At 44.4% G+C, this 24,819-nt stretch overlaps 1 protein-coding gene across 2 annotated transcripts in view; it reads left to right on the plus strand.

Annotated features, from left to right (window-relative positions):
• KBTBD11 (kelch repeat and BTB domain containing 11) overlaps window positions 1-24,819 on the plus strand; it is a 45,470-nt gene that overhangs the window by 17,871 nt on the left and 2,780 nt on the right. The window contains exons 1-2 of one of the 2 annotated variants that reach the window (XM_029051556.1): window positions 13,731-13,746; window positions 24,160-24,747. The gene's annotated coding sequence lies outside the window, so the exon portion shown is untranslated. Of the gene's footprint in view, window positions 1-13,730; window positions 13,747-24,159; window positions 24,748-24,819 lie in introns of those variants that run through there. The other variant, XM_029051557.2, reaches the window with a different exon arrangement.

Below are 24,819 nucleotides of genomic sequence, written 5' to 3' on the forward strand. Positions count from 1 at the left end.
AAAACAATGTCTGAAAATGGGAATAGAAGGTGTCTGCCACCTCTACTGTGTTATTCTTTCCAAAAGGCTAATACAGTTTATTGAGCACACAATAAGTGCTCAGTAAGTACTGTTTATTGATTGATTGAAGTGGAGGGGGCAACTGGAGATACTTGGGGAGTTGAAATGCTTTTAAGCCTTAAAGTGGCTTCAGAATCAAAGAGAGCAGTCGTTACAGTGGAATACAACAATTGAAGTAATTGTGCTTGCTATTAACCATTGTATAATCACAAGGCAGATACTCAAACTTGTTGTTCTTATGTAGATCTTTCCTTAGAAGCACAAAAGATGAGAATCTGAGTTTCTATTTTCTCAACCTTTTGGAGGTTGTTTATTCTGTTTCCTCTTCCTTATGGCTGTATTTTTGCTGCCTTCGCTTGAAGTGAATTTGGGGAAATATTTGGTAATTGTAAGCAATACTATCTATGTCGGAGTTGATGTGGTGGTGAAAAAATGCTCAGAGTTTATTTGGGGGATTAGGGATTAATAAGTGTGAAAATGATTTATTGTTAGTGTGGAGATTTATTCCCTGGCCCATGTCCTACCTCTGGCCTGGAATGCCTTCCCTTCTCAAATCCACCACACAATCACACTTCCCCCCTGTAAAGCACTACTGAAGGCTTACCTCCTCCAAGAGGCCTTCCCAGAATAAACTTCCCTTTTTCTCAGCTGTCCCTCCCCTCCACACCAACTCGCTCTCTTTGCTTTACCCCCGCAGCACTTGTGAATATATGTACACATCTATAATTCTATTTATTTATATTCATGCCTCTTTACTTGTTTTAACTTGTATATATTTATAGTTCTGTTTACTTATATTGATCCTGTTTACTTGTTTTAATGTCTGTCTGCCCTCTTCTAGACTGTGAGCCCGGTGTGGGCAGGGATTGTCTTTCTATTGCTGAATTGTACTTTCCAAGCGCTGAGTACAGTGCTCTGCACACAGTAAGTGCTTAAATACAGTGAATGAATGAATGAAAGAATGAATGAATATTTTAACATTGTTTTTGTTCCGTGCTATAAATTTTATGCAAAAATCTACTGGGCGGAAAACAAGCAATTCCTGGTTACTAATATACATTTCAGTTGGAAAAAAAAAGTTAAACTGAAGGCAATTTTATAATTTTAAATTATAGACCTCTCTTGGCATGAGGACAAATTGCACACAAGGCTGGAAATTTAGACCACAGTGATGCATAAATTGCTTATCTCTTTGGAAAGTATAATTTACATTAACACTCATTTTGTTGAAATGCCATTCCACTGAAGATCCACATATCTATATTGCAATTTAAGAGTGGATTGGAGACCAGCCACCTTTAGGCTGATTTGATTTATGGCTTTCAGGAAACTTCATGGTGAAATCAAGCAAAGGGAAAAAATCTTGGGTTCTTAAAAGCAGCGTGGCCTAGTGGAAAGAGTACTGGTCTGGGAGTCAGCAGACCTAGTTAATAATCCTGTCTCTGCTACTTGCGTGCTGTGGGACTATGAGCAAATTGCTTAACTTCCCTGGGCCTCAGTTTCCTGATATGCAAAGTGGAGATTGAATGCCTGTTTTGAGCTCTGTGTGGGAGAGGTGCTGTTTCTGACCTGATTATCTTGTATCTTCTTCCGTACTTGTTCTTGGCCCTTAGTAAATGCTTAACAAATGTAAATATTATTATTACTGTTAATAATAATAGCCCCCCCCCCCCCCGCACCAAAATTTAGCGGTAGTAGAATTTATTGAGAGCATCCAGCATTTAGAAAATACCAAATGAAGAAGGACCACATTCCCTGCCCATAAGAAGTTCATTCTGTATGGGGGAGACAGACATCAAAATGTTTATTTATAAAGTGGACAAGCAAGCTTCTCCTCTACACTCTAAGTTCCACCTCTAGACTGTAAGTTCCTTGTGGGTAGGGAACGTGGCAGGGAACGACTCTACCATATTCTGTCCCAACAGCTTAGTACATTGCTCTGCACACAGTAAGTGCTTAGTAAATATGATTGAGAGAAAGCAAGCAAAGGACTGGAAAACTGGGAGGGCTGAAGTAGATTGTGGACTAGAGCAGGGAGGAGGTCGGGAGTGCTTCTTGGCCAATTCCAAAAACCAGAAACCTGAGCAGCAATGTTTCAAGCGGAAGTGATTCCTGCTGAAGCGATGTGGAACCCACTGGAACTCAACACAAAAGCACACAGAGATCCATCAAACAATCAATCAATCATCATGTTTACTGATCGCTTCCTGTATGCAGGGCACATGGTAAGGAAGGGAGTAGGGTTGATAGACAGGATCTCTGCCCTTAAGGAGTTTACAGACTAAGGGGTGAGAGTCTCTGAAATGAATTAAAACTAGGGGAAAGCAAAGGAATTGGAAAACATGTACGTAAGTGCTACTGTGAAGGGGTGATGTGATGAGAACCAAGTCCAGAGGTGGTACCGAACGGCTGAAGGGGCGGTAGAGGGGAAATAGGTTTGGGAGATAGACTGACAGGAGTTTAAACAGGAGGAGTTATAACAACTCTGATTTAAGTAAATACCTCCATTACTTTTAAGTAGCAGGTTGACAAAACTAATGGTTTTTTATACTTCTCCATTTGATGGGAAGATTACTATTTTTAGTGTTCAAAAAACTGAGAGGTAAGATGCAACGCAAAGATGTTCTGTGTAAGACAGTATCTTTCCCTTCATTTGAAGCCTGTACCATCCCCCTCTACTACCCGCTCCAGTTATTTGTCACTGTCATCTACTGACCGCCAAGCCCCACCTCCAACTTTCCAAACCATTTTGACCCCTTTCTTACATTCCTTCTGTCTTTTTTCATCCCTTCATTTTGACCACTTTCTTACATTCCTTCTCTCTTTCTCTGTCCCTTCATTGATCCCTGGAGACTTCAATATCCACGCGGCTGATCCCGACGACCCTTCCGTTCCCGGCTTCCTATCACTCCTCAACTCCACCGACCTCTTGCTCCACCCCATCTCATCCCGCTCACCAACTCGGATACACGTTCGATCTCATCGTCTCCAATCCGTCCCTCTATCCGACCACAACTTCCCCATACATTTTCTCTCCCCACTCCTCAAGAACCTGCAGTGGTTGCCCATCTACCTCCGCATGAAAGAGACCCCCTCGCCATCGGCTTTACAGCACCCAATTACCTTTCTCCCTCCTATCTTACCCAGCTGATCCAGTGGTTGCCTATCAACCTCCGCTCCAAACAAAAACTCCTCACTCTAGGCTTCAAGGCTCTACATCACCTTGCCCCTTCCTACCTCTCCTCCCTCCTCTCTTTCTACCACCCACCCCGCACGCTCCGCTCCTCCGCCGCCCACCTCCTCGCCGTCCCTCGGTCTCGCCTATCCCGCCGTCGACCCCTGGGTCACGTCCTCCCGTGGTCCCGGAACGCCCTCCCTCCTCACCTCCGCCAAACTGATTCTCTTCCCCTCTTCAAAACCCTACTTAAAACTCACCTCCTCCAAGAGGCCTTCCTAGACTGAGCTCCTCTTCTCCCTCTACTCCCTCTGCCACCCCCCCTTTACCTCTCCGCAGCTAAACCCTCTTTTTCCCCTTTTCCCTCTGTTCCTCCACCTCTCCCTTCCCATCCCCACAGCACTGTACTCGTCCGCTCGACTGTGTATATTTCCATTACCCTATTTATTTTGTTAATGAATTGTACATCGCCTCGATTCTATTTAGTTGCCATTGTTTTTACGAGATGTTCTTCCACTCGACTCTATTTATTGCCATTGTTCTGGTCCGTCCATCTCCCCCGATTAGACCGTAAGCCCGTCAAACGGCAGGGGCCGTCTCTATCTGTTGCCGACTTGTTCATCCCAAGCGCTTAGTACAGTGCTCTGCACATAGTAAGCCCTCAATAAATACTATTGAATGAATGAATGAATGAATGAAAGCTGATATCCTACTACAACCCAGCTCGCACGTTACCCTCCTCTAATGCCAACCTACTCGCGCTACCTAGACTTGTCAATGTTACCAATGCCCCTTTTCCCACGTGTCCCCCCCGCCATCTTCATATCTGAAGTGATCACTCTCCCCACCTTCACGCGTATTTAAAATCACACCTCCTCTAAGAGGCCTTCCCCAACTTAGCCTTCATTTTCCCTACTTCCTCTCCCAACTGAGTCACTCTTGGACTTGGATTTGTAACCTTTATTCACCCCACCCTTAGCCCCATAGGATTTATGGACATATCTGTAATTGATTTTAATATATGTGCCCCTCTATATCGTAAGCTCCTTGTGGGCAAGGAATATGTCTCCTAACTCTGTTATATTGTACTCTCCCAAGAGCTTAGAACAGAGCTCTGCTCACAGGAAGTGCTCAGTAAATACTATCCACTGATAAGGCACTCAGCCACGTTCAGAGTCAATGCAGAGGGAAGGGCAGATAAGGGAAATGAGTGCTTAGTCGCAGAAGACTTCTTGGAGGAGATGTGATTTTTAGGAGGGATTTTGAAGGTGGGAAGAGTGGTGATTTTCAGATCTGAATGGAAAGGGAATTCCAGGCCCGAGGGAGGATGTGGGCGAGGGGTCGGTGGTGGGAGAGACAAAAGGAGGTTGGTGTTTGAGGAGTGGAATTTTCGGGTTGGGTTGTAGTTGGAGATCAGTGAGGTAAGGTAGGAGGGAGAGGGTTGTTCCAATCGGAGCATACCATTACAAATCCGGTTTTCAAAGACTGCCAACATATTACACTTGAGTCGGTGGTCATAAATGACAAACATGGATTCAGCCAAAATGTTCAAACTCATATTAGGTTTGCACCATCTCAAGTCACCAGGTTCATTCACCTTCCATAGTATCCATCTTCCTCTTCCTCCAATAAACCTTCCCCCATCAATTTCCCGATACTTTCAACAGAATAAACCCATTAGCCAAGTCTAGCACTTCCCTCCTCCCTTTCATATCCAGCAAACCATCGCCTCTCTTTCAAAGCCTTATTAATCACATCTCTTCCAAGAGACCTCCCCTGCATTTCCTGCAGACCTTGAACCTAACCACATAAAAGAGTCCAATCTTATTGTGTTGCACGTCAAGGCCAGGAATGTGGATCCCACTCTTGTCAAGCATTCATAGGTGATTTTCACCTCCAGTGCTGTCTTTGATTACAAAGGACAAGTGTGTGTGTATGTGTGAATGTACATATATATATATATACACACATACACACAAACACATACACATATATGTACATATAGCATATATGTATATAATACATATCATAACCATTGGTAATTAAGCCTCCAATTCCTTTCACACACTTCAGTAATCCTGCGTCTGTTTAAGATTCTTTGTACTCTTCTTAGTTCATCCTTCATTTTCCAGTTTTTATTCCTCAAACCTTGCTGAGAGAAATTGATTGAGCCATTTACTTTCTACTCAGAGCTCCTGAAACTGTCACTCATATTATTCAAGTCATTTTCTTTCTGAGAAAAGCTTCCTGTTGAATACAACTGGCCTACTCTCATTTAGGCTTCGGTTGCTGTTATTTTGGATTTTTAAAAATTCCTTAAATTGAGCCTTATGACAAAGACAGGAGCACTACTACATAGAATGAGTCCTGACTTCAGTCAGTCATTTTCTGAGCGTGTACTGTGTTCAAAGCACTGTACTTAGACTTTGGGAGATTAAAATATAACAGAGTTGGTATTCACATTCTCCCCACAGCCAGCTTACACTCTAGAGGAGAAGAAAGACATTAGAAGGTGTATGTAAATGCAATGGGGCCGAGGGTGGGCTGAATAAAGGGTACAAATCCAAGGGCAAATGCGTAGCAGAGGGGAAAGAGACTAGTGGAAATAAGGCCTTAGTCAGGGAAGGTCTCTTGGAAGAGATGTGATTCATAAGGCTTTGAAAGAGAGGAGATGGTTTGCTGGATATGAAAAGGGAGGAGGGAATTCCAGGTTAGAGGGTAGATTTGGGTGAGGGGTTGGTGACAAGATGGACGAGATCAAGATACAGTGAACTGGTTGATGTTAGAATGAGGTGAAAGAGCCGGGTTGTAGTAGGAAATCAGTGAGTTATATAGGAGGGAGCAAGGTGATCGAGACCTTTAAAGGCAGAGGTATGGAGTTTGTTATCTTTGTAGGATGGGCAACCACTGGAGGGTCTTAAGGAGTGGGGAAACATGGATTGGATGGCTGAGGCTGATGTAATTATCAAGGCGAGATTGCATAAGTGTTTTGATCAACGTTCGAGCGGTTTGGATGGAGGGGAAAGGGCAGACTTTAATAATAATAATAATAATGTTGGTATACTATGTGCAGAGCACTGTTCTAAGCACTGGGGGAGATACAGGGTGATCAGGTTGTCCCACGTGGGGCTCACAGTCTTAATCCCCATTTTACAGATGAGGTAACTGAGGCCCAGAGAAGTGAAGTGACTTGCCCACAGTCACACAGCTGACAAGTGGCAGAGCTTTAGCAGTGTTGTGAAGCTAGACCGACAGGATTAGGAGTCAGATTGACTCTTGAGGTTGAATAAGAGCAATGGGTTGGGGGTAGTGCCAGGGTTACAGGCTTGTGACACAGGGAGGATGGTGGTGCTGTCTACAGTGTTGTCAGAAGGAAGACAGGCTGTGGGTGGGAAGAGGTGTTTTGATTTGGACATGTTTGTTTGAGGTGTTGAGGGGGTATCTAAATATAGATGTCATGAAGACGGGAGGAAATATGGGACTGCTGAGGAGAAAGATCAGGGCTGGAAAGTTATATTTGGGAATCATTTGGGTAGAGATGGTAGTTGAAACCATGGGAGTGAATGAGTTCTCCAAGAGAGTGGGTTGAGATGGAGACAAGTAGGGGATCCAGAACCGAGCCCCGAGGGGCTCCTAGAAGTAGGAGGTAGATGGCAGAGGAAGATGAGCCCTTAGAGACTTCTAGGGGACTAGCATTCCTCTTGGAGACCTCTAGATTGTAAGCCTGTTGTGGACAGGGAATATATCTGTTGTATTGCACTCTCCCAAGTGCTTAATACAGTGCTCTGCACCCGGTAAGCACTCAATAAATGCAATTGATCGGCTGTGTGATTGAGCCTGTGAAAGAGACTGAACATGAGTGGCCAGAGAGATAGGAGAACCAGGAGAGGAGAAGGTCAGGGAAGCCAAGATTGAATAATCTTTCCAGGAGAAGGGGGTGGTCCACAGTGCGAAGGTTAGCTGAGAGATCAAGGACAATTAAGGGGTGAAGCTAGATTGGAGGGGGTTAAGGAGAGAATTGGGGGTGAGAAATAGAGGCAGCACTGTAGACAACTCCCTCAAGGAATTTTGAGAGGAATGGTAGGAGGGAGATAGGGTGTTAACTGCAAGGAGCTTGGTGTCAAGGGAGGCTTTATTTTTTCACAAAGAGGATGTATAATAATAGTAATGGTACTTGTTAAGAACTTACTGTGTGCCATGTACTGCTCTAAGCAGAGGGGTAGATACAATTTAATAAGGTTGGACACAATCCCTGTCCCACATGGGGCTCACACCCTTAATCCCCATTTTACAAATGAGGTAACTGAGGCCCAGAGAAGTGAAGTGAATTGCCCAAGGTCACAGAGCAGGCATGTGTGACTTCCCCTCTAGACTGTGAGCTCTTTGTGGGCAGGAAATGTGTCAGTTTGTTGCTATATTGCACTCTCCCAAGCGCTTAATACAGTACTTTGCAGACAGTAGGCACTCAGTAAATACGATTGAATGAAGGAATGAATGTGGCGGAGCTGGGATTAGAACCCACAACCTCTGACTCCCAAACCCGCACTTTTTCCACCAGGCCACACTGAGGAGAAGGCAACCGTACTGAGATGGATTCCGGACTAAACCGCGACTGTCACTGTTGGAAGCCTTAAATGCAAACCATAACCAGAAGACAAGCTTCAATTCAGTCAGGTCCTTCTGACTCCCGGCCCGTGCTCTCATCCACTAAGCCACGCTGCTTCTCATAAGAGTGTTTGAAAGCAGTGGAGAGTGAACCGTTGAAGACGGTGATCAGGGAGAGAAGGAGAGCAGACAAGTGTTTTGATAAGGTGTGAGGAGATGGGATCTGAGGCGCAGGTGGAGGAGATAGATTTTGAGGGGAGCCGGGAGATCTCTTGAGATACTGCTGGAAAGTCACTTTGATACTCACTTCATCCCCTGGGTGCTGTTGTACATGTTCTTATACGCTGCTGTTTTTCCTGTTGGCAATTCACTTTAATGTCTGTCTCCCCCAGTGTTCCTTAAGGTCCTTGTGGGCAAGGATCACGTCAACCTCATCTATCATATTGTGTTTTCCCACATACCTAGTTTCAGTGCTCTGTAATACTTCTGATTAATTTGATATGGCGGCAACTTCATTTCCGAGATAACGAAGCTACTGTTTCTTTACATGGAGTGTATCAACGCCTGTCAGGGTTTTGATAGCACTGATGAAATCTGACTGATTATTGAGGGATGAACTAGTTATGCCAGATTATCAGGGGATTTGCTATTAGCGCTTTCATCACGATCCAGCCCAGAAGGAATGAAAAGCAGAATGTTGAGGTGATGCAGATCAGACGCGCTGGTTATGGGTGCCTCCAGATCGTCCTGGCTGTCCTTCCAACGGGCAAAGATTCTTTAGGATTTTGATTTATTCATTCATTCAGTCGTATTTATTGAGCGCTTACTGTGTGCAGAGCACTGCACTAAACGATTGGAAAGTACAATTCAGCAACGAATAGAGACAATCCCTACCCAACAACGGACTCGCAGTCTAGAAGGGAGGAGACCGATATCAAGTGAACAAGCTGTCTCCCCTGTTTAGACTGTGAGGCCTTTACTGGGCAGGGATTGTTTCTATCTGTTGCCCAATTGTACATTTGAAGTGCTTAGTACAGTGCTCTGCACATAGTAAGTGCTCAATAAATACTATTAAATGAATGTAAAAGAATTAATGATATATACACATCATTAATAAAATAAATAGAATAATAAATATGTACACATATACACAAGTGCTGTGGGGCAGGGAGGGAGTAGAGCAGGGAGAGGGAGTCGGGGTGATGGAGAGGTGGGGAGGAGCAGAGGAAAAGGGGGGCTTAGACTGGGAAGGTGACCAGATGTCCTGTATTAGGTGGGGTGGTCGTGCTTTTAGGGGCTGAAAGGCCAGATTTATTTAAGAGTCCCTCTTTTGGCATTGGCAGCGGGAAGGAACTCAGCAGAGGCAGTTACAGTGACAGTTGCGGTAGCCATTGCTGAAGAGGAGGAGGAGGAGGAAGAAGATGGGCACTTTCTGCCATAGATGAATTACCCTCTCTGAGCCAGGAATGGAGAAGCAGCATGGCTCAGTGGAAAAAGCTCGGGCTTGGGAGTCAGAGGTCATGGGTTCGAATGCCGGCTCTGCCGCTTGTCAGCTCTGTGACTTTTTGCAAGTCACTTACCTTCTCTGTGCCTCGGTTACCTCATCTGTAAAATGGGGATTAAGACTGTGAGCCTCATGTGGGACAACTTGATTATCCTGTATCTACCCCAGTGCTTAGAACAGTGCTCTACAAATAGTAAGCGCTTAACAAAGGCCAACATTATTATTGTTATTATTATCGTTCCGGTGCCATCATTCAGCTAGAGAAGCAGTGACTTAGTGGGCTTGGGAGTCAGAAGGAGTCAGAAGGACCCAGGTTCTAGCCCTGGCTCCACCACTTGTCTGCTGTGTGACCTTGGGTGAGTCACTTTATATCTCTGGGCCTCAGTTCCCTCATCTGAAAAATGGAGATTAAGACTGTGAGCCCCATGTGGAGCTGGGATCATGTCTAACCCGAATGTCTTGAATCTACCCCAGCGCTTAGATCAGAGCCTGTCTGGAGAAGTAACGAGGCTTAGTGGAAGGACCCTGGGCTTGGGAGTCAGAGGAGGCGGGTTCTAATCCCAGCTCTGCCACTTGTCTGCTGTGTGACCTTGGGCAAGGCATTTAACTTCTCTGTGCCTCAGCTCATCTGTAAAATGAGGATTAACGACTGTGAGCCCCACATGGGACAACCTGATTACCTTGTATCTACCCCAGTGCTTAGAACAGTGCTTGGCACATAGTAAGCACTTAAATACCACAGTTATTATTATTATTATTATTCTATCTATTATTACATCAGCTACTCCCACTACTCTCCCTCCAAGGCCAGTTCCAGGACAGCCGGAAAACCACTGCTTTTACTGCACAAACAATAGCCATGTGGTTAAGTTTTTTTTGGTTTTTTTTTGATCAGGACAAGGTGACCTTTTCACAGCCAGGGGACGGCGCTAAAAGTGAACACAGCTTGTCCAGGGAAAGCTAGATATTGCAACCTAAGAAATGTTAAACCAGTGATGAGGTCTAATGAAGTGGACTGAGAGGGTCCACAGTGGTTAACCAGCTTTGGGGCACTAAGTGAAGGAACGGGTATATGTTTAGTGAATGTGTTGAAATTTAATTTTGAAATTTGGCACATAGGAGGTCACTGGTACGTTGCACCAAATTAAAGGGGGTGGCATGATACCTTCTCTAGCTGTATAAAAATAAATTTAACACATGGCTCTTCTTTTTATGGGGTTTTGGGGTTTGACTGGGTGGCATGGGCCTGGGAGTCCACATGGGACAGGGACTGTGTCCATCCTGACTTGCTTGTATCCACCCCAGCGCTTAGTACAGTACCTGGCACGCCGTAAGTGCTTAACAAATACCACAGTTATTATTATCATTATTACTGAGACTATGAGCCCCAGGTGGGACAGGACTGTGTCCAACCCTGTCTGCTTGTATCCACCTCAGTGCTCAGTACAGTGCCTGGAACATATTCAGTGCTTAACAAACACCACAGTTATCATTCTTATTGTTAGTCCTCTCAGTCCAACCTGAGTCATGACTTTTGACTGTGCTAAAAGAGAGAAACAACCTGATAAGCATCGAATTGAAAACAATCCATAGAGCAGAAGTATTTATTGAGCACCTACTTTGTGCCCACAACACTATACTAGGTGCTTGGAAGAGTGCGCTATAATAGACAAGGCCCCTGCCTTCAGGGCATTCATTCATTCATTCAATTGTATTGAGCACTTACTGTGCAAAACACTGTACTAAGCGCTTGGAATAGTGCAGTATAAACAGACCCTTACAGATTATTCACAGGATGATAAAGGCAGAAGCACTTCCTGGCCGAAAGGAAGTTTCCAGGGTTTTCTGCTGCTGCAGGCACAAGCGTTCCCTGATCATCATGGGTTCTCTGCTCAGCGGCGTTATCTGTTTCTCCTGATCCGGAGGGATGAGTCTCCGGTGAATATTGATTTTTGGTGGATTCTCTCAGAATATTCTGGCTGAGAAGCGGTGCCGGGCATCAGAGGACCTGGGTTCTAACCCCAACTCTGCGACTTGTCTTCAGTGTGACAGCACAGTGTGCCAAGTGTGACCTTGGACAAATCACTTCACTTCCTCTGTCCTTCAGTTTCCTCATCTGCAAAATGGAAATCCGGTACCTGTTCTCCATCTTACTTAGGCTGTAAGCCCCACATAGGGCCTGATTGTCTTGTATCTACCTCAGCCCAGAGCATAGTGCTTAACACAGAGTAAGAGCTTAACAAATCCCACAGTTTTTAATATTAACGGTGGTCACCTTCATTTGCTACTCTAGGCGTTATTTTTCAGTAGCCTCCCGGAATTACGGTCGGCTTGAAGTCTGTGCTTAAAGAAGATTCCCCCTCCCCTTTCTTTTGCCACTGGATCATCTGCGTTCTCCCACTTTATGTCCTTTTCTGTGGTGCCTTTAAGTTATTTTACTAGAAACTCCTTCCAGCTCTTGGCCGACTGGCTGGTGGAGGCCAACCACAGAAGCTATTTTCCAGACCTAAAGAAATCTATTTAGCAAATGGAAAGGCCATATTTCCGGGAGATAGATCCCTTTCTTGGGCATTGCACAGTCCTTCCTATTCACTGCCTTGGGAAGTCTGCCCACCTTAACATCTTTGAGGCACGGGAGAAAGCAGACCTCATCCAATTAGGGCATCGTATCTGCCGAAGCAACCGACCCCAGGCAACAGATAAAGTGGGGATACTCCATTTCCAAAAATGCTGGGTTTAGAAATGAGGATGAGGTGTAAGGTCCCAGCCAAGGTGGATGTCTGCATCGTTTCTAACTTCTCCCTCCTGTGCTGCTAGTAGGAGTAGAATAGTAATGGTATTTCTTAAGCGCTTACTTTGTGCCAGGCACTGTTCTAAGCACTTTGGTAGATATGAGATAATTGGGTTGGACGCAGTCCCTGTCCCACATGGGGCTCACAGTCTTAATCCTCATTTTACAGCTGAGGGAACTGAGGCCCAGAGAAGTGAAGTGACGGGAGAATGAAAGCAGTCCTCAGCAGTGCTTTATCTAGGCAGGACATCCGAGGATAAAAGCATTTCATCCTCTGTCATATTTGTAGAGCACATACCATGTGCAGAACACTGTACTAAGTACTTGGGAGAGTACAATATAAGAATGAACAGGGACATACCCTGTATGTCCCCTGCCCACAGTGAGCTTACAGCAGCACTAAGTAGGTGGGAGAACAGGCAGACTTCCCGTTTTTACAGATGAGGAAACAGGCCCAGAAGTGACTTGCCCAATGTCACACAGCAGGCAGGTAGCAGAGGCAGGATTAGAACCCAGGTTCTCTGACTCACAGATGCGGCCTCTTTGAGCCCATTGTTGGGCAGGAGTTTCTCTATCTGTTGCCAAATTGTACGTTCCAAGTGCTCAGTCCACACAGTAAGCGCTCAATAAATACAGTTGAATGAATTTCCCCTCCTCTTCTCTGAATTTGGACTCCTGCTTGACATAGGGCCAGACACCATCAGTCGAAGTCTAATAATAATAATGTTGGTATTTGTTAAGTGCTTACTATGTGCAGAGCACTGTTCTAAGCACTGGGGTAGATACAGGGTGATCAGGTTGTCCCACATGAGGCTCACAATCTTAATCCCCATTTTACAGATGAGGGAACTGAGGCCCAGAGAAGAAAAGTGACTTGCCCACAGTCACACAGCTGACAGACGGCAGAGCCAGGATTTGAACCCATAACCTCTGGCTCCCAAGCCCGGGCTCTTTCCACTGAGCCACATTGCTTCTCTAGGCTCGAGCTTTTGGCCGGGAAGCTCCTTCATTTATTGAGCGATTACTGTGTGCATGGCACTGTACTTAGCGCTGAGGAGTGTACAGTATAACAGCGAACACATTCCTGCCCACAGCGAGCTGGCAGTCTAGAGGGGGAAGTTGTGACCAACTACCTGAACGACAGCCGCAACACCAAAAAAAAAAAATCCTGGGCCACTAGTAGGTATCAGAACCTAGGTGTCCATGGAGCAATCATCCGTCCACTGAGGGAACAGGCCCACTGCGTTTGCTCCATAGCCCCTCCCCGACCCTGTGACTTTGGCCACCAAAAGGAGAAGGGTTGTGGCCGCGGATGAGATGGATGGCGTCGTGGATAATGCCTGGGAGTCAGAAGGTCGTGGGTTCTGCCACTTGTCTGCTGTGTGACCTTGGGCAGCGTGGCTCAATGGAAATAGCCCGGGCTTGGGAGCCAGAGGTCATGGGTTCGAATCCCGGGCTCTGCCCCTTGTCAGCTGTGTGACTGTGGGCACTTAACTTCTCTGTGCCTCCGTTCCCTCATCTGTAAAATGGGGATTAAGACTGTGAGCCCCACGTGGGATGACCTGATTCCCCTGTGTCTCCCCCAGCGCTTAGAACAGTGCTCTGCACATAGTAAGTGCTTAACAAATGCCAACATTGTTCTCTGGGCCTCAGATACCTCATCTGTAAAATGGGGATTAAAACTGAGTCCCAACTGGGCCAGGGACTGTGTCCAACCTGATTACCTTGCATCTACTCCAGTGCTTAGAAAAGTGCTTGGTGTGTGGGCAGGAATTGTCTCTCTCTCTCGCTGAATTGTACCTTCCAAGAGCTTAGCATAGTGCTCTGCATACAGTAAGCATTCAATAAATACAATTGATTGCATAATAATTGTTTAACAAATATCATGTATTATTATCATTACCTCTCTGTGCCTCAGTTACCTCCTCTGTAAAATGGGGATTGAGACCGGGAATCCCACTGAGAAGCAGCGTGGCTCAGTGGCAAGATCCCGGGCTTGGGAGTCAGAGGTCATGGGTTTGAATTCCTGCTCTGCCACTTAGCTGTGTGACTGTGGGCAAGTCACTTAACTTCTGTGTGCCTCAGTTACGTCACCTGCAAAATGGGATTTAAGACTATGAGCCTCATGTGGGACAACCTGATTACCCTGAATCTACCCCAGCGCTTAGTGCTCTGCACATAGTAAGCACTTAACAAATACCAACATTAATATTATGTGGAACAGGGACTGTGCCGAACCTGATCTGATTATGTGGAACAGGGACTGTGCCGAACCTGATCTGCTTGGATCCACCCAGCGCTTAGTACAGTGCCTGGCACACAGTAAGCACTTAACAAATACCACAGTTATTCTTATATTGTTCCTCGGGACTTTCCTAGCCCCAGGACGCTCGCTGTCTGGAAGGGGCTGGCTCTTCCTGCTGGAGGTTATGAGGTTGGACAATGTCCCAGGACCAAATGGGGCTTCTTGTCTCCCTTTTCTCCCATTACCTCTGACCTGCTGAAAAATCCTGCAACAGCCCTTAATATCCTCCCCTCTAAGCATGGTGGAAATGTGCCACGGCACCACCGTTGGCCTTTTCTCCCCTGTCAGTTGCCTTGTGCTTTGTTCTGGGAACTGGGCAAGATATCAGCTTACGGCTGTCCTCAGATTCCAACAGATGTCTTCATAAGAGAGCTCCTTATTAGCAAAATCGGCTTTTGCAAACTGCTGTTCTAACCGGAAATAAGGAGACCGTGTTCTTACCCCCTCTACAGAATGACCTATCGCCCCCATACATACATACATGAATTTGTGAAAGTATTTAAGTAAACAAGTCAGGACTGTACAGAGAGAAAGGCAACTGATTTTCAGTAGGACTACACGAAGATCTATTTATTACAGAAATATGTTCTCCTTCCATCGACAAATCCTCTAGTTTTACAGTTGAAGAGCCCAGTAGGCCTAGGCACAAAAGCGTAATTCTTGCCTTTAGTCTCAACTTTTTCCTTCTCATTTTTTTTCCTGAACTCATGTGAATTCTCAGGATTTATTATTTTTGGTTCTTAAAAAGCCAGTTGTTCTTACTCTGTCCCATAAGGCTGCTAAACCGAGTTGAATAATAATAATAATGGTGGTATTTGTTAAGCGCTTACTATGTGCCAAGCACTGTTCTAAGCACGGGGGGGGGGGGGATACAAGGTGATCAGGTTGTCCCATATGGGACTCACAGTCTTCATCCCCATTTTCCAGATGGGGTAACTGAGGCACAGAGTAGTGAAGTGACTTGCCCAAAGCCACACAGCTGATAAACTGCAGAGCTGGGTTTCGAACCCATGACCTCGGACTCCCAAGCCCGGGCTTTTTCCGGGCTTTAGAGAAGCAGCGTGGCTCAGTGGAAAGAGCATGGGCTTTGGAGTCAGAGGTCATGAGTTCGAATCCCAGCTCTGCCACTTAGCTGTGTGACTGTGGGCAAGTCACTTAACTTCTCTGTGCCTCAGTTCCCTCATCTGTAAAATGGGGATTAAGACTGTGAGCCCCACGTGGGACAACCTGATTCCCCTGTGTCTACCCCAGAGCTTAGAACAGTGCTCGGCCCATAGTAAGCGCTTAACAAATACCAACATTATTATTATTATTATTTTTCCACTGAGCCACGCTGCTTCTCGGCAGTCCACGGCTCTAATGCCACCCAGGCACTGTTGAAAGATAGGGGCGAGAGGAGCAAAAGATCCAAGCTTTATAAAATTATCTCCAACTTGCATATTTGCAACCTTTTCTCCCTCGGTATTCCTGAGAATGGGGAAGTTGTTATTTTTGAATGGTATTTGTTGAAACACTTACCCTGTATCAAGCACTGAACTTAGCACTGAGGAATCATCAGTGGAATTTATTGGGCACTTCCTGAGTCGTAAGCATTCATTCATTCAATAGTATTTTTTGAGCGCTTACTATGTGCAGAGCACTGTACTGAGCGCTTGGAATGTACAAATCGGCAACAGATAGAGACAGTCCCTGCCCATTGACGGGCTCACGGTCTAATCGGGGGAGACAGACAAAAACAATAGCAATAAATAGAATCAAGAGCAATAAATAGACTGAGCTCTCCTTTTCTCTCTGCTCCCTCTACCCCGCCCCTTCACCTCTCCGCAGCTAAACCCTCGTTTCCCCCCTTTCCCTCTGCTCCTCCCCTCTCCCTTCCCCTCCCCTCAGCACTGTACTCGTCCGCTCAACTGTATATATTTTCATTACCCTATTTATTTTGTTAATGAGATGTACATCGCCTTGATTCTATTTATTTGCTGTTGTTTTAATGAGATATTCATCCCCTTGATTCTATTTATTTCTATTGTTCTTGTCTGTCCGTCTCCCCCGATTAGACCGTAAGCCCGTCAAAGGGCAGGGACTGTCTCTCTGTTACCGATTTGTGCATTCCAAGTGCTTAGTACAGTGCTCTGCACAAAGTAAGCGCTCAGTAAATACTATTGAATGAATGAATCAAGAGCAATAAATAGAATCAAGGCAATAAATAGCGCTTGGGAGAGTGCAACGCAACAGAGTTGATAGACACGTTCCCTGCCCACAATGAGCTTATAGTGTAGAGGGGGAGACAGACATGAACGTAAATTTCTAGTAGATCATTTTTAGCTCTGTACCTAAATGCTTTGGGACTGAAGATGGGGCAAATGTCAAATGCCCAAGGGTCACAGATCTAAGTGCCTAGGTTACGCAGAAGGGAGAGGGAGCCGGGGAAAAGAGGGCTTAATCGGGGAAGGCCTCTTAGAGGAGGTATGACCTTAATAAGGCTTTCAAGGTGGGAAGAGTGGTGGTCTGGGAGAATGGAGGGAATTCCAGGCTAGGGGAAGGACGTGGGAAAGCGGTCGTTGGCGAGATAGACAAGATCGAGGCACAGTGAATAAGCTGGCGTTAGAGGAGCGGAGTTTGCGGGCTGGGCTGGAGTAGGAGGTCAGTGAGGCCTGCTTCAAAGCCCATGATTAGGAGTTTAGAAGTTTAATAATAATGATGATGATGATGCTATTTGTTAAGCACTTACTATGTACCAAGCAGTCTTCTAAGCTCTGGGTGAGATACAAGGTTATCAACTTGTCCCACAGGGAGCTCACAGTCTCACAGTCCCCATTTTACAGATGAGGTAACTGAGGCACAGAGAAGTTAAGTGATTGCCCACTGTCACACAGCTGACAAGTGGCAGAGCCTGGATGACTTGCCCAAGGTAGGCAGGTGGCTGAACCGGGATTAGAACTCAAGTCTACTGTCTCACAGGCCTGTAGTCTTTCCACTAAGATGTGTGGTTTTTTATTATTGTTTGTTACAAGAGATTCATCAGTAGTATTTAATAATAATGTTATTTGTTAAGCGCTTACTATGTGCAGAGCACTGTTCTAAGCGCTGGCGTAGATATAGGGTAATCAGGTTGTCCCACGTGAGGTTCACAGTCTTCATTCCCATTGTACAGTTGAGGTATCTGAGGCACAGAGAAGATAAGTGACTTGCCCACAGTCACACAGCTGACAAGTGTCAGAGCCGGGATTCGAACCCATGACCTCTGACTCCCAAGCCTGTGCTCTTTCCACTGAGCCACGCTGCCTCTCAGTATTTACTGAGTGCTTCTCATGTGCTGAGCACTGTGTGAAGCACTTGAATTGAAGCTCGTGTGCTGGATTTGGTTAGTGTTTAAAGCTTGCAGCCGTGGTACTCAACTGGTTTAGTCTGGGCTCCATCCCAGTAGGATTGCCTTCTCCTCAATGTGGCCTAGTGGAAAGAGCCGCGGGTCTGGGAGTCAGAGGTTGTGGGTTCTAATGCCGGCTCTGCCCCAGATCTGCTGTGTGACCTTGGGGAAGTCACTTCACTTCTCTGGGCTTCAGTTACCTCATCTGTAAAATGGGTATTAAGACTGTGAACCCCACGTGGGACAGGGACTGTGTCCAACCCGATTCGCTTGTATCTACCCCAGTAGAGTGCCTGGCGCACAGCAAGCCCTTTACAAAGTATCATTTATTAGTATTACTTTGTCTCTACTCCAGCGCTCAGAAACAGTGCTTGGCACATAGTAAGCACTTTAACAAATACCACAATTATTATTTACATCACGTGGCCTTACCATCACCCATCACTCACCTCACTCCCTCCGCTCATCTGCTCGTATTTCATTGGAGCTGGGTCCCTCATCGGTCTGCAGAACAGCTCTGATGTAATGTCACACAACAACTGAGGTTGCTGCTGCTTCCACTCGAATGAGGGCCCTGCTTGATTCAGTTGTGGCTCTACAGTTATTTAGATGGATGTGCCTGGGAATCACGGACCCACGCAGAACTTGGGTATCGAGAATTTTTCCATCTGATCAAATCTGAATTGTGCAGTAGCTCTTGGCGACTATTGAAATTCAGCTATCATTTGCCCCAAACCTCAGACACTCAAAATGTACCTTTGACTGTACTCAGTTGTTGAAAGTAGGTGAAAATAATGCAAAATGTCTGCATTTTTCCAAAGGGAAACTGTGATGATAACAATGACGGATGGTATTTATTAAGCACTTTGCTTACTCTGCTGAACACCCCCATAAATACTGTGATTTCAGAGTGGACACAGTGCCAAATGCTAAAAAGCACTTTGAGTCCTTCTGGAGAAAGTGGTATAGTTTAATTATTTTCTTCTAAAATGTAAGAATTAACTTGGGGAGAAATAAAGCTCTGAAATTCTTTCTCCCCAGGCCTTTTAGGTAATGGACCATGTAAAATCAGATTTCACTCATTTGATCTTGAGACTTTTCTCTCACTCAGTGCTCCAGGGGAAGAATTATACAATGTTCCTGGTATGAACCCACCCAACCCTCCCCAATTCCTTCCCTGCACCCCATTTGGCCTCAGTTTCCACTTGTGTATTTGCACCGAAGGGAATTGGTTGAGGAAAACTCACAACTCAGAGAGCAGCAGTCTAGCTAAAAAAAAAGAAATCCCATTATGTCATTTGGTAATCTTTGGGAAATGGAAAGATTGAGATGGAGATTAATGTCTCATCACAAATATCATTGCACTTGGGCCTACCGTTGGTAGTCATAGCACAGATCCAAAATTTGAACAGATCAGGAGAATAAAAAGATGTGACTCCTCTTTCCAGATTAAGAATGGCAGTAGATCAATAGGTGGGGAGAGCAAAACAAAACTAGTTTCTTTCTACCTTTAGGTTCAGTAATTGCAACATTTGATGTAATGTTTAGATCTTCTCTGGGCTTTGTGGTCTACTAAGCCCTTCTCCAGTACATCCACTTTGAATTCCCAGGAGGGAAAGTTTTTTTGTTTTGTTTTGTTTTAGTTTGTTGGGTTTTTTTTTTTAATTTGGTGGATAGGAGTAGATTGCAATGAGGGCAGGTATTCTCCAAGGCTGCCAAACTGACACATTTTCCAAGCACCGATTATGTTTATTTTTAAGTGGTTTGTAGTGGTACTTAAAATGGGGTTAGGACTAAATCCTCAGACGTAACATTACGTTTTCACAGCAATCCATAATGCTGCCGTGTGGCTTCACGTGGCTACTCCTATGTTAGGCCTCACTGGGCTTGTCCTATAAACCATTAAATAAGTTACCTCTTTGTGTTATTTGAGGTTACTGATGGGGAAAAAGAAAAAAAAAGCTTTTGAAGAAGAGGGCAAAGTTAATGGTTATTTGCAACACCACCATACCGTCACTCTCAGGCTGTTACTAACAAACTTGTCTCTTAAAAAAAAAATCTCACTTATTTTGTTTTGCTTCTTGGTCACTCGGAATGCCCTCATTTCTCTCCAAAATCAAAAGCACACACTTATAGTCCTGGTGGTTGTTGATTGTGCAGATCCTTTATTGTGAAGGCAGAGGGTAGCTTGCTTGCGGGCCTTTGACAAGCCTGAACCTGACCCGTGACAGTCCTGGGTTTTTATTAGAGGGTTCAAATGCTCCATCCAGTTTTATGTTAAAATCTGAAAGACTCAACCATAGTGCAGTGTTTTTTGTGATGGGCCCGATTAACCAAACAGTAACCCAACTCCTTTGGTTTGACTTAAGAGGACACACAACCAGATTTTCTTTTTTTTTTTTTTGCAGCCAGTCAATTAGGCAAAAGAAAAGGAGTTAGCTACCACAAAAAGCCATCAGGCCTCAGCCTCCAAACAGAAACAAATGATTCCATTCTCTGAAACACTGTGTGATTTCAGAACAGGAAGACCTTTTTTAAAAAAAATAAAGTTGGGTTCTATGGCCTTTATAAAATAATATTTCAAGAGAAAAAGCCAGAGAGAGAGATCCACTTTTCCAGTTTTCTTTCAAGTGATGTTTTTCCAATTAGTTTATGGTTCTGTTTTCCTTCTGAGAGGTTTTTCCTTCGGGTTCCTGGAAGATAATAATACTTCATCACAGCCTCTGTGTACCTTTACAGTTAAAGAGGTTATAAAGAATTATCCCATTAATATTTGTTTTACTGTACGTTTTCCAGAATATTGTCCAAAATAAATCAATCTATGGTGTTTATTGAGCTCGTGCTGTGTGCAAAGCACTGTACTAAGTGCTCTGGAGAGTACAATATAACAGCTTGTAGACACATTCCCTGCTTACAATGAGTAGATCTAAGATGGTAAATCCCCAGACTGAAAAAGAAGACAGAATGAAATTAGGTTGATAAAACTCATTTTTTTTTTTAACAGCTGTGCACCTACAAACTTCCCAGAACAGTTGTTCATATTGTAAAATATTTAGGAATGATATTTAATGTCGAGTCATCTCATCTACTTTGACCAAAACTATATTTTAATGCAAAAAATGATCTGAGGATCCAGGGTCTTTCAGATGCCCTGAGAATTTGACAGTTTCTATACAAGATGTCTCAAAGCTCTGAGAAGAGTAATGAGTGAGGTGACAGTCAAGTCAACCACCCAACCTGACTCAGTGTTCCCCTTGAGAGTATAAATTTGCTGTGGGCGGGGAACGTGCCTATCAACTCTGTTATGCTACACTCTCCCAAGCGCTTAGTACAGTGTTCTGCAGACAGAAAGTGCTCAATAAATGCCATTAATTAATTCATTATGGTATTTGCTAAGCTGCTTTCTATGTGCTTCTATGTGCACTTTTCTAAGCTCTGGGGTAATTGGTATTGATATATAAAAGATTGGGCAGTTAAACGTGTGGCCAGAAAATTGATGAAAGTTCTGCAAGCCACCAACCTGGTATAACTGCGTAGTGTGGTAATCAGGTCTCTGGGTTTGCTGATTTTTTGCTGATTTTTAAAATTTTAATGGCACTTGGTAAGCACTCATTATGTGTCAGGCGCTGTACTAAGCGCAGGGGTAGATACAGGTTTGACACAGTCCATTCGGGGCTTACAGTAGTAATCCCCTTTTTACAGATGAAGTAAGTGAGGCACAGGGCTGTTAAAAAGCTCACTTGAGGTCACGTAACAGTTGAGTGGTAGAGCTGTGATTAGAACTCAGGTCCTTCTGACTCCTAGGCCTGTGTTGTCCTTCCTAGGCCACATGTTCTCTGATGATCCATGCTGATGATCTTAAACCTTCCGGACCGTAACTAGTTGGCTTAGAAGTTTCTCCTTTAGTTTTCTCTGTAGCACTCTTTTGTTTCTTCTTACCAAGTCAGCCTTGTTTTTAATCATCCCTGGTTTGGGAATTAGGTTCAATCCTGACCAGTGGGGCCGACGCAGAACTTTTAATTGGATCTTGGTTGGACTTCCAAATGCCATACCTTCTTCCCTTGGAAGCTTTAACTCTGGGGTGACAGGACTTAGTCCTGGTTTATAACCAGAGGGCCCACGGCCCCAAATTCATTCGGTTGAAGGTAAAACTGCTTTGGATTCAAATACATCAAAGGTTGAGACTGTCGTGTTCTGTCTAATGGATCTGCTGCGAATACAGCCATAGAGAGAGATTCTTCTGGGGATACAATCCCTTCTGGAGGTAGAAGAGCAGCATTGTCTAGTGGAAAGAGGCCGGACCTGGAGTCAGAAGGACTGGTTCTAATCGCGGCCCTGTCCCGTGCCTGCTGTTTGACCTCGGTCAAGTCACTTCACTTCTCTGTGCCTTGGTATCCTCATTGGTCAAATGGGGATTCAATCCCTGTTCTCCCTCCTGCTTCGATTGTGAGCCCTGTGAGGGACAGGGACTGCCTTTGACCTCTGTATCTTCTAACTTTCCCAATGCTTAGAATGGTGCTTGACACATAGTAAGCACTTAACAAATGCTACCATCATTATTATCATATTGTCATGGTTTTTGTTATTATTATCAGAGAGCTGAAAGTAGGGTATTTTTCTGGGTTTGGACCCAGCAGCCTGGGGCCTAGATCATCAGTGAACCCTGGTTTACGGGAGCAGAGTTTTGCAAATCCAGATAAACTTGATTAGAGTACACATTCTCTAATCCGCATGCATCCTCCTTCATGTTAGGTTTCTTTCATTTCCTTGTCAAGACCATCTTCTGAATGTTTACCCAGAGTTTGTAAAGGATTTAGCCATCTGGAAGAAATAAATTCAAGAACCTAATTAGGATATTAGGATTGTAGGAGATGAAAATATAATAAAATGTGTACTGAAGTTGAAGAAGAGTCTCTTAAATGAGAAGAATTTCCATGACTGACTAGAAAAGATCAAATAGGCATGTTATATTGGGAATGCTAAGTGCCACTTGAAAATACATCCTTTATGTTTTTGAAAGCTATAAAAACCAAGACATGTACCAAGAGCAAAAGAAGGTGTATTATAACCCTGACACACACCCCTGGTCGATGACAGCTTGTTTTTTACTCAAAAAAAAAACTACCCTATTTTCAGTTGCTAAGTTTCACTTCAGTGGCAAAGTGTCAGAGGTAACATTGCCTGCCTTTGAGCATTTTGTAAATTAACGGTTCTGTTACCTTAAGCTTCTCTTATGAAAATGCAGTCTAGTGTCTAACCAGTTTTCGCTCAACTGGCTCTTTATGTTGTCTAGAGAGAAGGAGACGTTGAGATTCTGTACTCGAGGATGACAAATGTAATTGTTGTTGATGATCACCTGCAGGACCAGCTGTCTGGTCCATTAAGTGCCTGATTGCATCCATCGTAATTATTAATTTTTACTGATGGATTGCCCATTGGGTGCACAGGCTTCGGTTGTGTTTTCAGAGTCCTCACATCTTTTTACAGGAAACCAATGAAACTGTAAAAAGCAGATTGTCCACCACTGGGAGAATGAGAAGCCAACAGAAATGTATTGGAATTTTAAGAACTCTTAACGCGTTAAGAGAAGAGCAGAGAATAATTCTCCAGCACAAATAAAGTGGCTACTGAGAAAAGGCTAGTTTTATTTTTAAATTATTTTCTTGTAGAATCTATCAAAAGCAAATTCGCTAAATTTAAGCTAGTTGGCCTTCTTATTAGGCAGTTAAGCTATTATTCCTTCTCATCCAGTTGATTCTGCTGCAACTACAAATATGGAGTTGTAGTTTTGAAAGTTTCACATTTGTAGCATCCAAATGAACCATCTTTTAGACTGTGTCCAACCTGACAATTTTGTACCTACCCCAGGGTTTAGTAAAATGCTTGGCACATAATAAGTGCTAACAAATGCAATTCTTCTTCTTCTTATTGCTAAAGGGCTATTTATTTTTAAGAAGGTCCATTTCAAATATAGAATCACAGACTCTTTGGGAAGGAAGGGACTTGCAGACTTCATCAACCGATTTGGACTTGGTCATAAAAGGATACAAATGATTTTTTTTCACCTTTGATTCACCCTTCCCTCAGCCCCACCATGCATAAGTTCTCGTTGTGGGCAGGGAACGTGTCTACAGACTCTCTTATATCCTAATCACCCAAGTGCTTAGTACAGTGCTTTGCACACTCTAAGGACTCAATAAATGTGATCCACTGACTGCTTTCAGGGTAATATACTTGAGTATGTTCTAACCTGAATACACTGAAGAAACTCTAGTTACAAGCTCTGCCTACACAAAAGTCCTGAAAAATGTCTAATCCAATTTTTCAATGTTCTTTTTTTCCCCCAAAACAAAAGCAGGCTCAAGAAGTATTTTGAAATCCAGAAGCAATGTCTGGAGCTCCAAGAAACTGACCCATGAGAAGTCTGATAAATGATGGGCATAATTCCAACGTGGACAGTTTATGTATCCTCCACGAGATAAATTACTTCTCCCTTTCCTTCTGCCCTACCGTCCGGCGAAACACATCACCTGCATCCAGAACAACATAACCTTACAGTGTATTCTTAGTACAGTGCTTTGCACACTGTAAGCGCTCGATGAATACGATTGCATGAATAGCCCGTGCCAAGAGCACAACGGAAATCCCCAGCATTTTTTAATATCTACCGGATCTTGAATATGTTGAAAAATCACCAAAGAAAGATGGCCACCTAGAAGCGGAGAAGAAACTGATATTTCATTCATTCAATCATATGCATTGAGTGCTTACTGTGTGCAAAACACTGTATCAAGCGCTCGATATTTCAAATGAGGTCATCGTCCAGTGGGCCAGCGATGCGCTCCAACCCACAGCAGAGGGGAGGTGGAATGAACACCAAATGATCAAAGAGGATCCACTTTGCCAGAGAAAGAGAACCGTTCTCCTTGTCCCAACTTGATAGGTAGGTCCACCTTGCTGACTACAGTCAAGAAGCAGCGTGGCTTAGTGGAAAGAGCCTGGGCTTGGGAGTCAG

The sequence above is a fragment of the Ornithorhynchus anatinus genome, chromosome X1, assembly GCF_004115215.2.
Source record: "Ornithorhynchus anatinus isolate Pmale09 chromosome X1, mOrnAna1.pri.v4, whole genome shotgun sequence".
Classification (NCBI taxonomy): Eukaryota; Metazoa; Chordata; class Mammalia; order Monotremata; family Ornithorhynchidae; genus Ornithorhynchus; species Ornithorhynchus anatinus.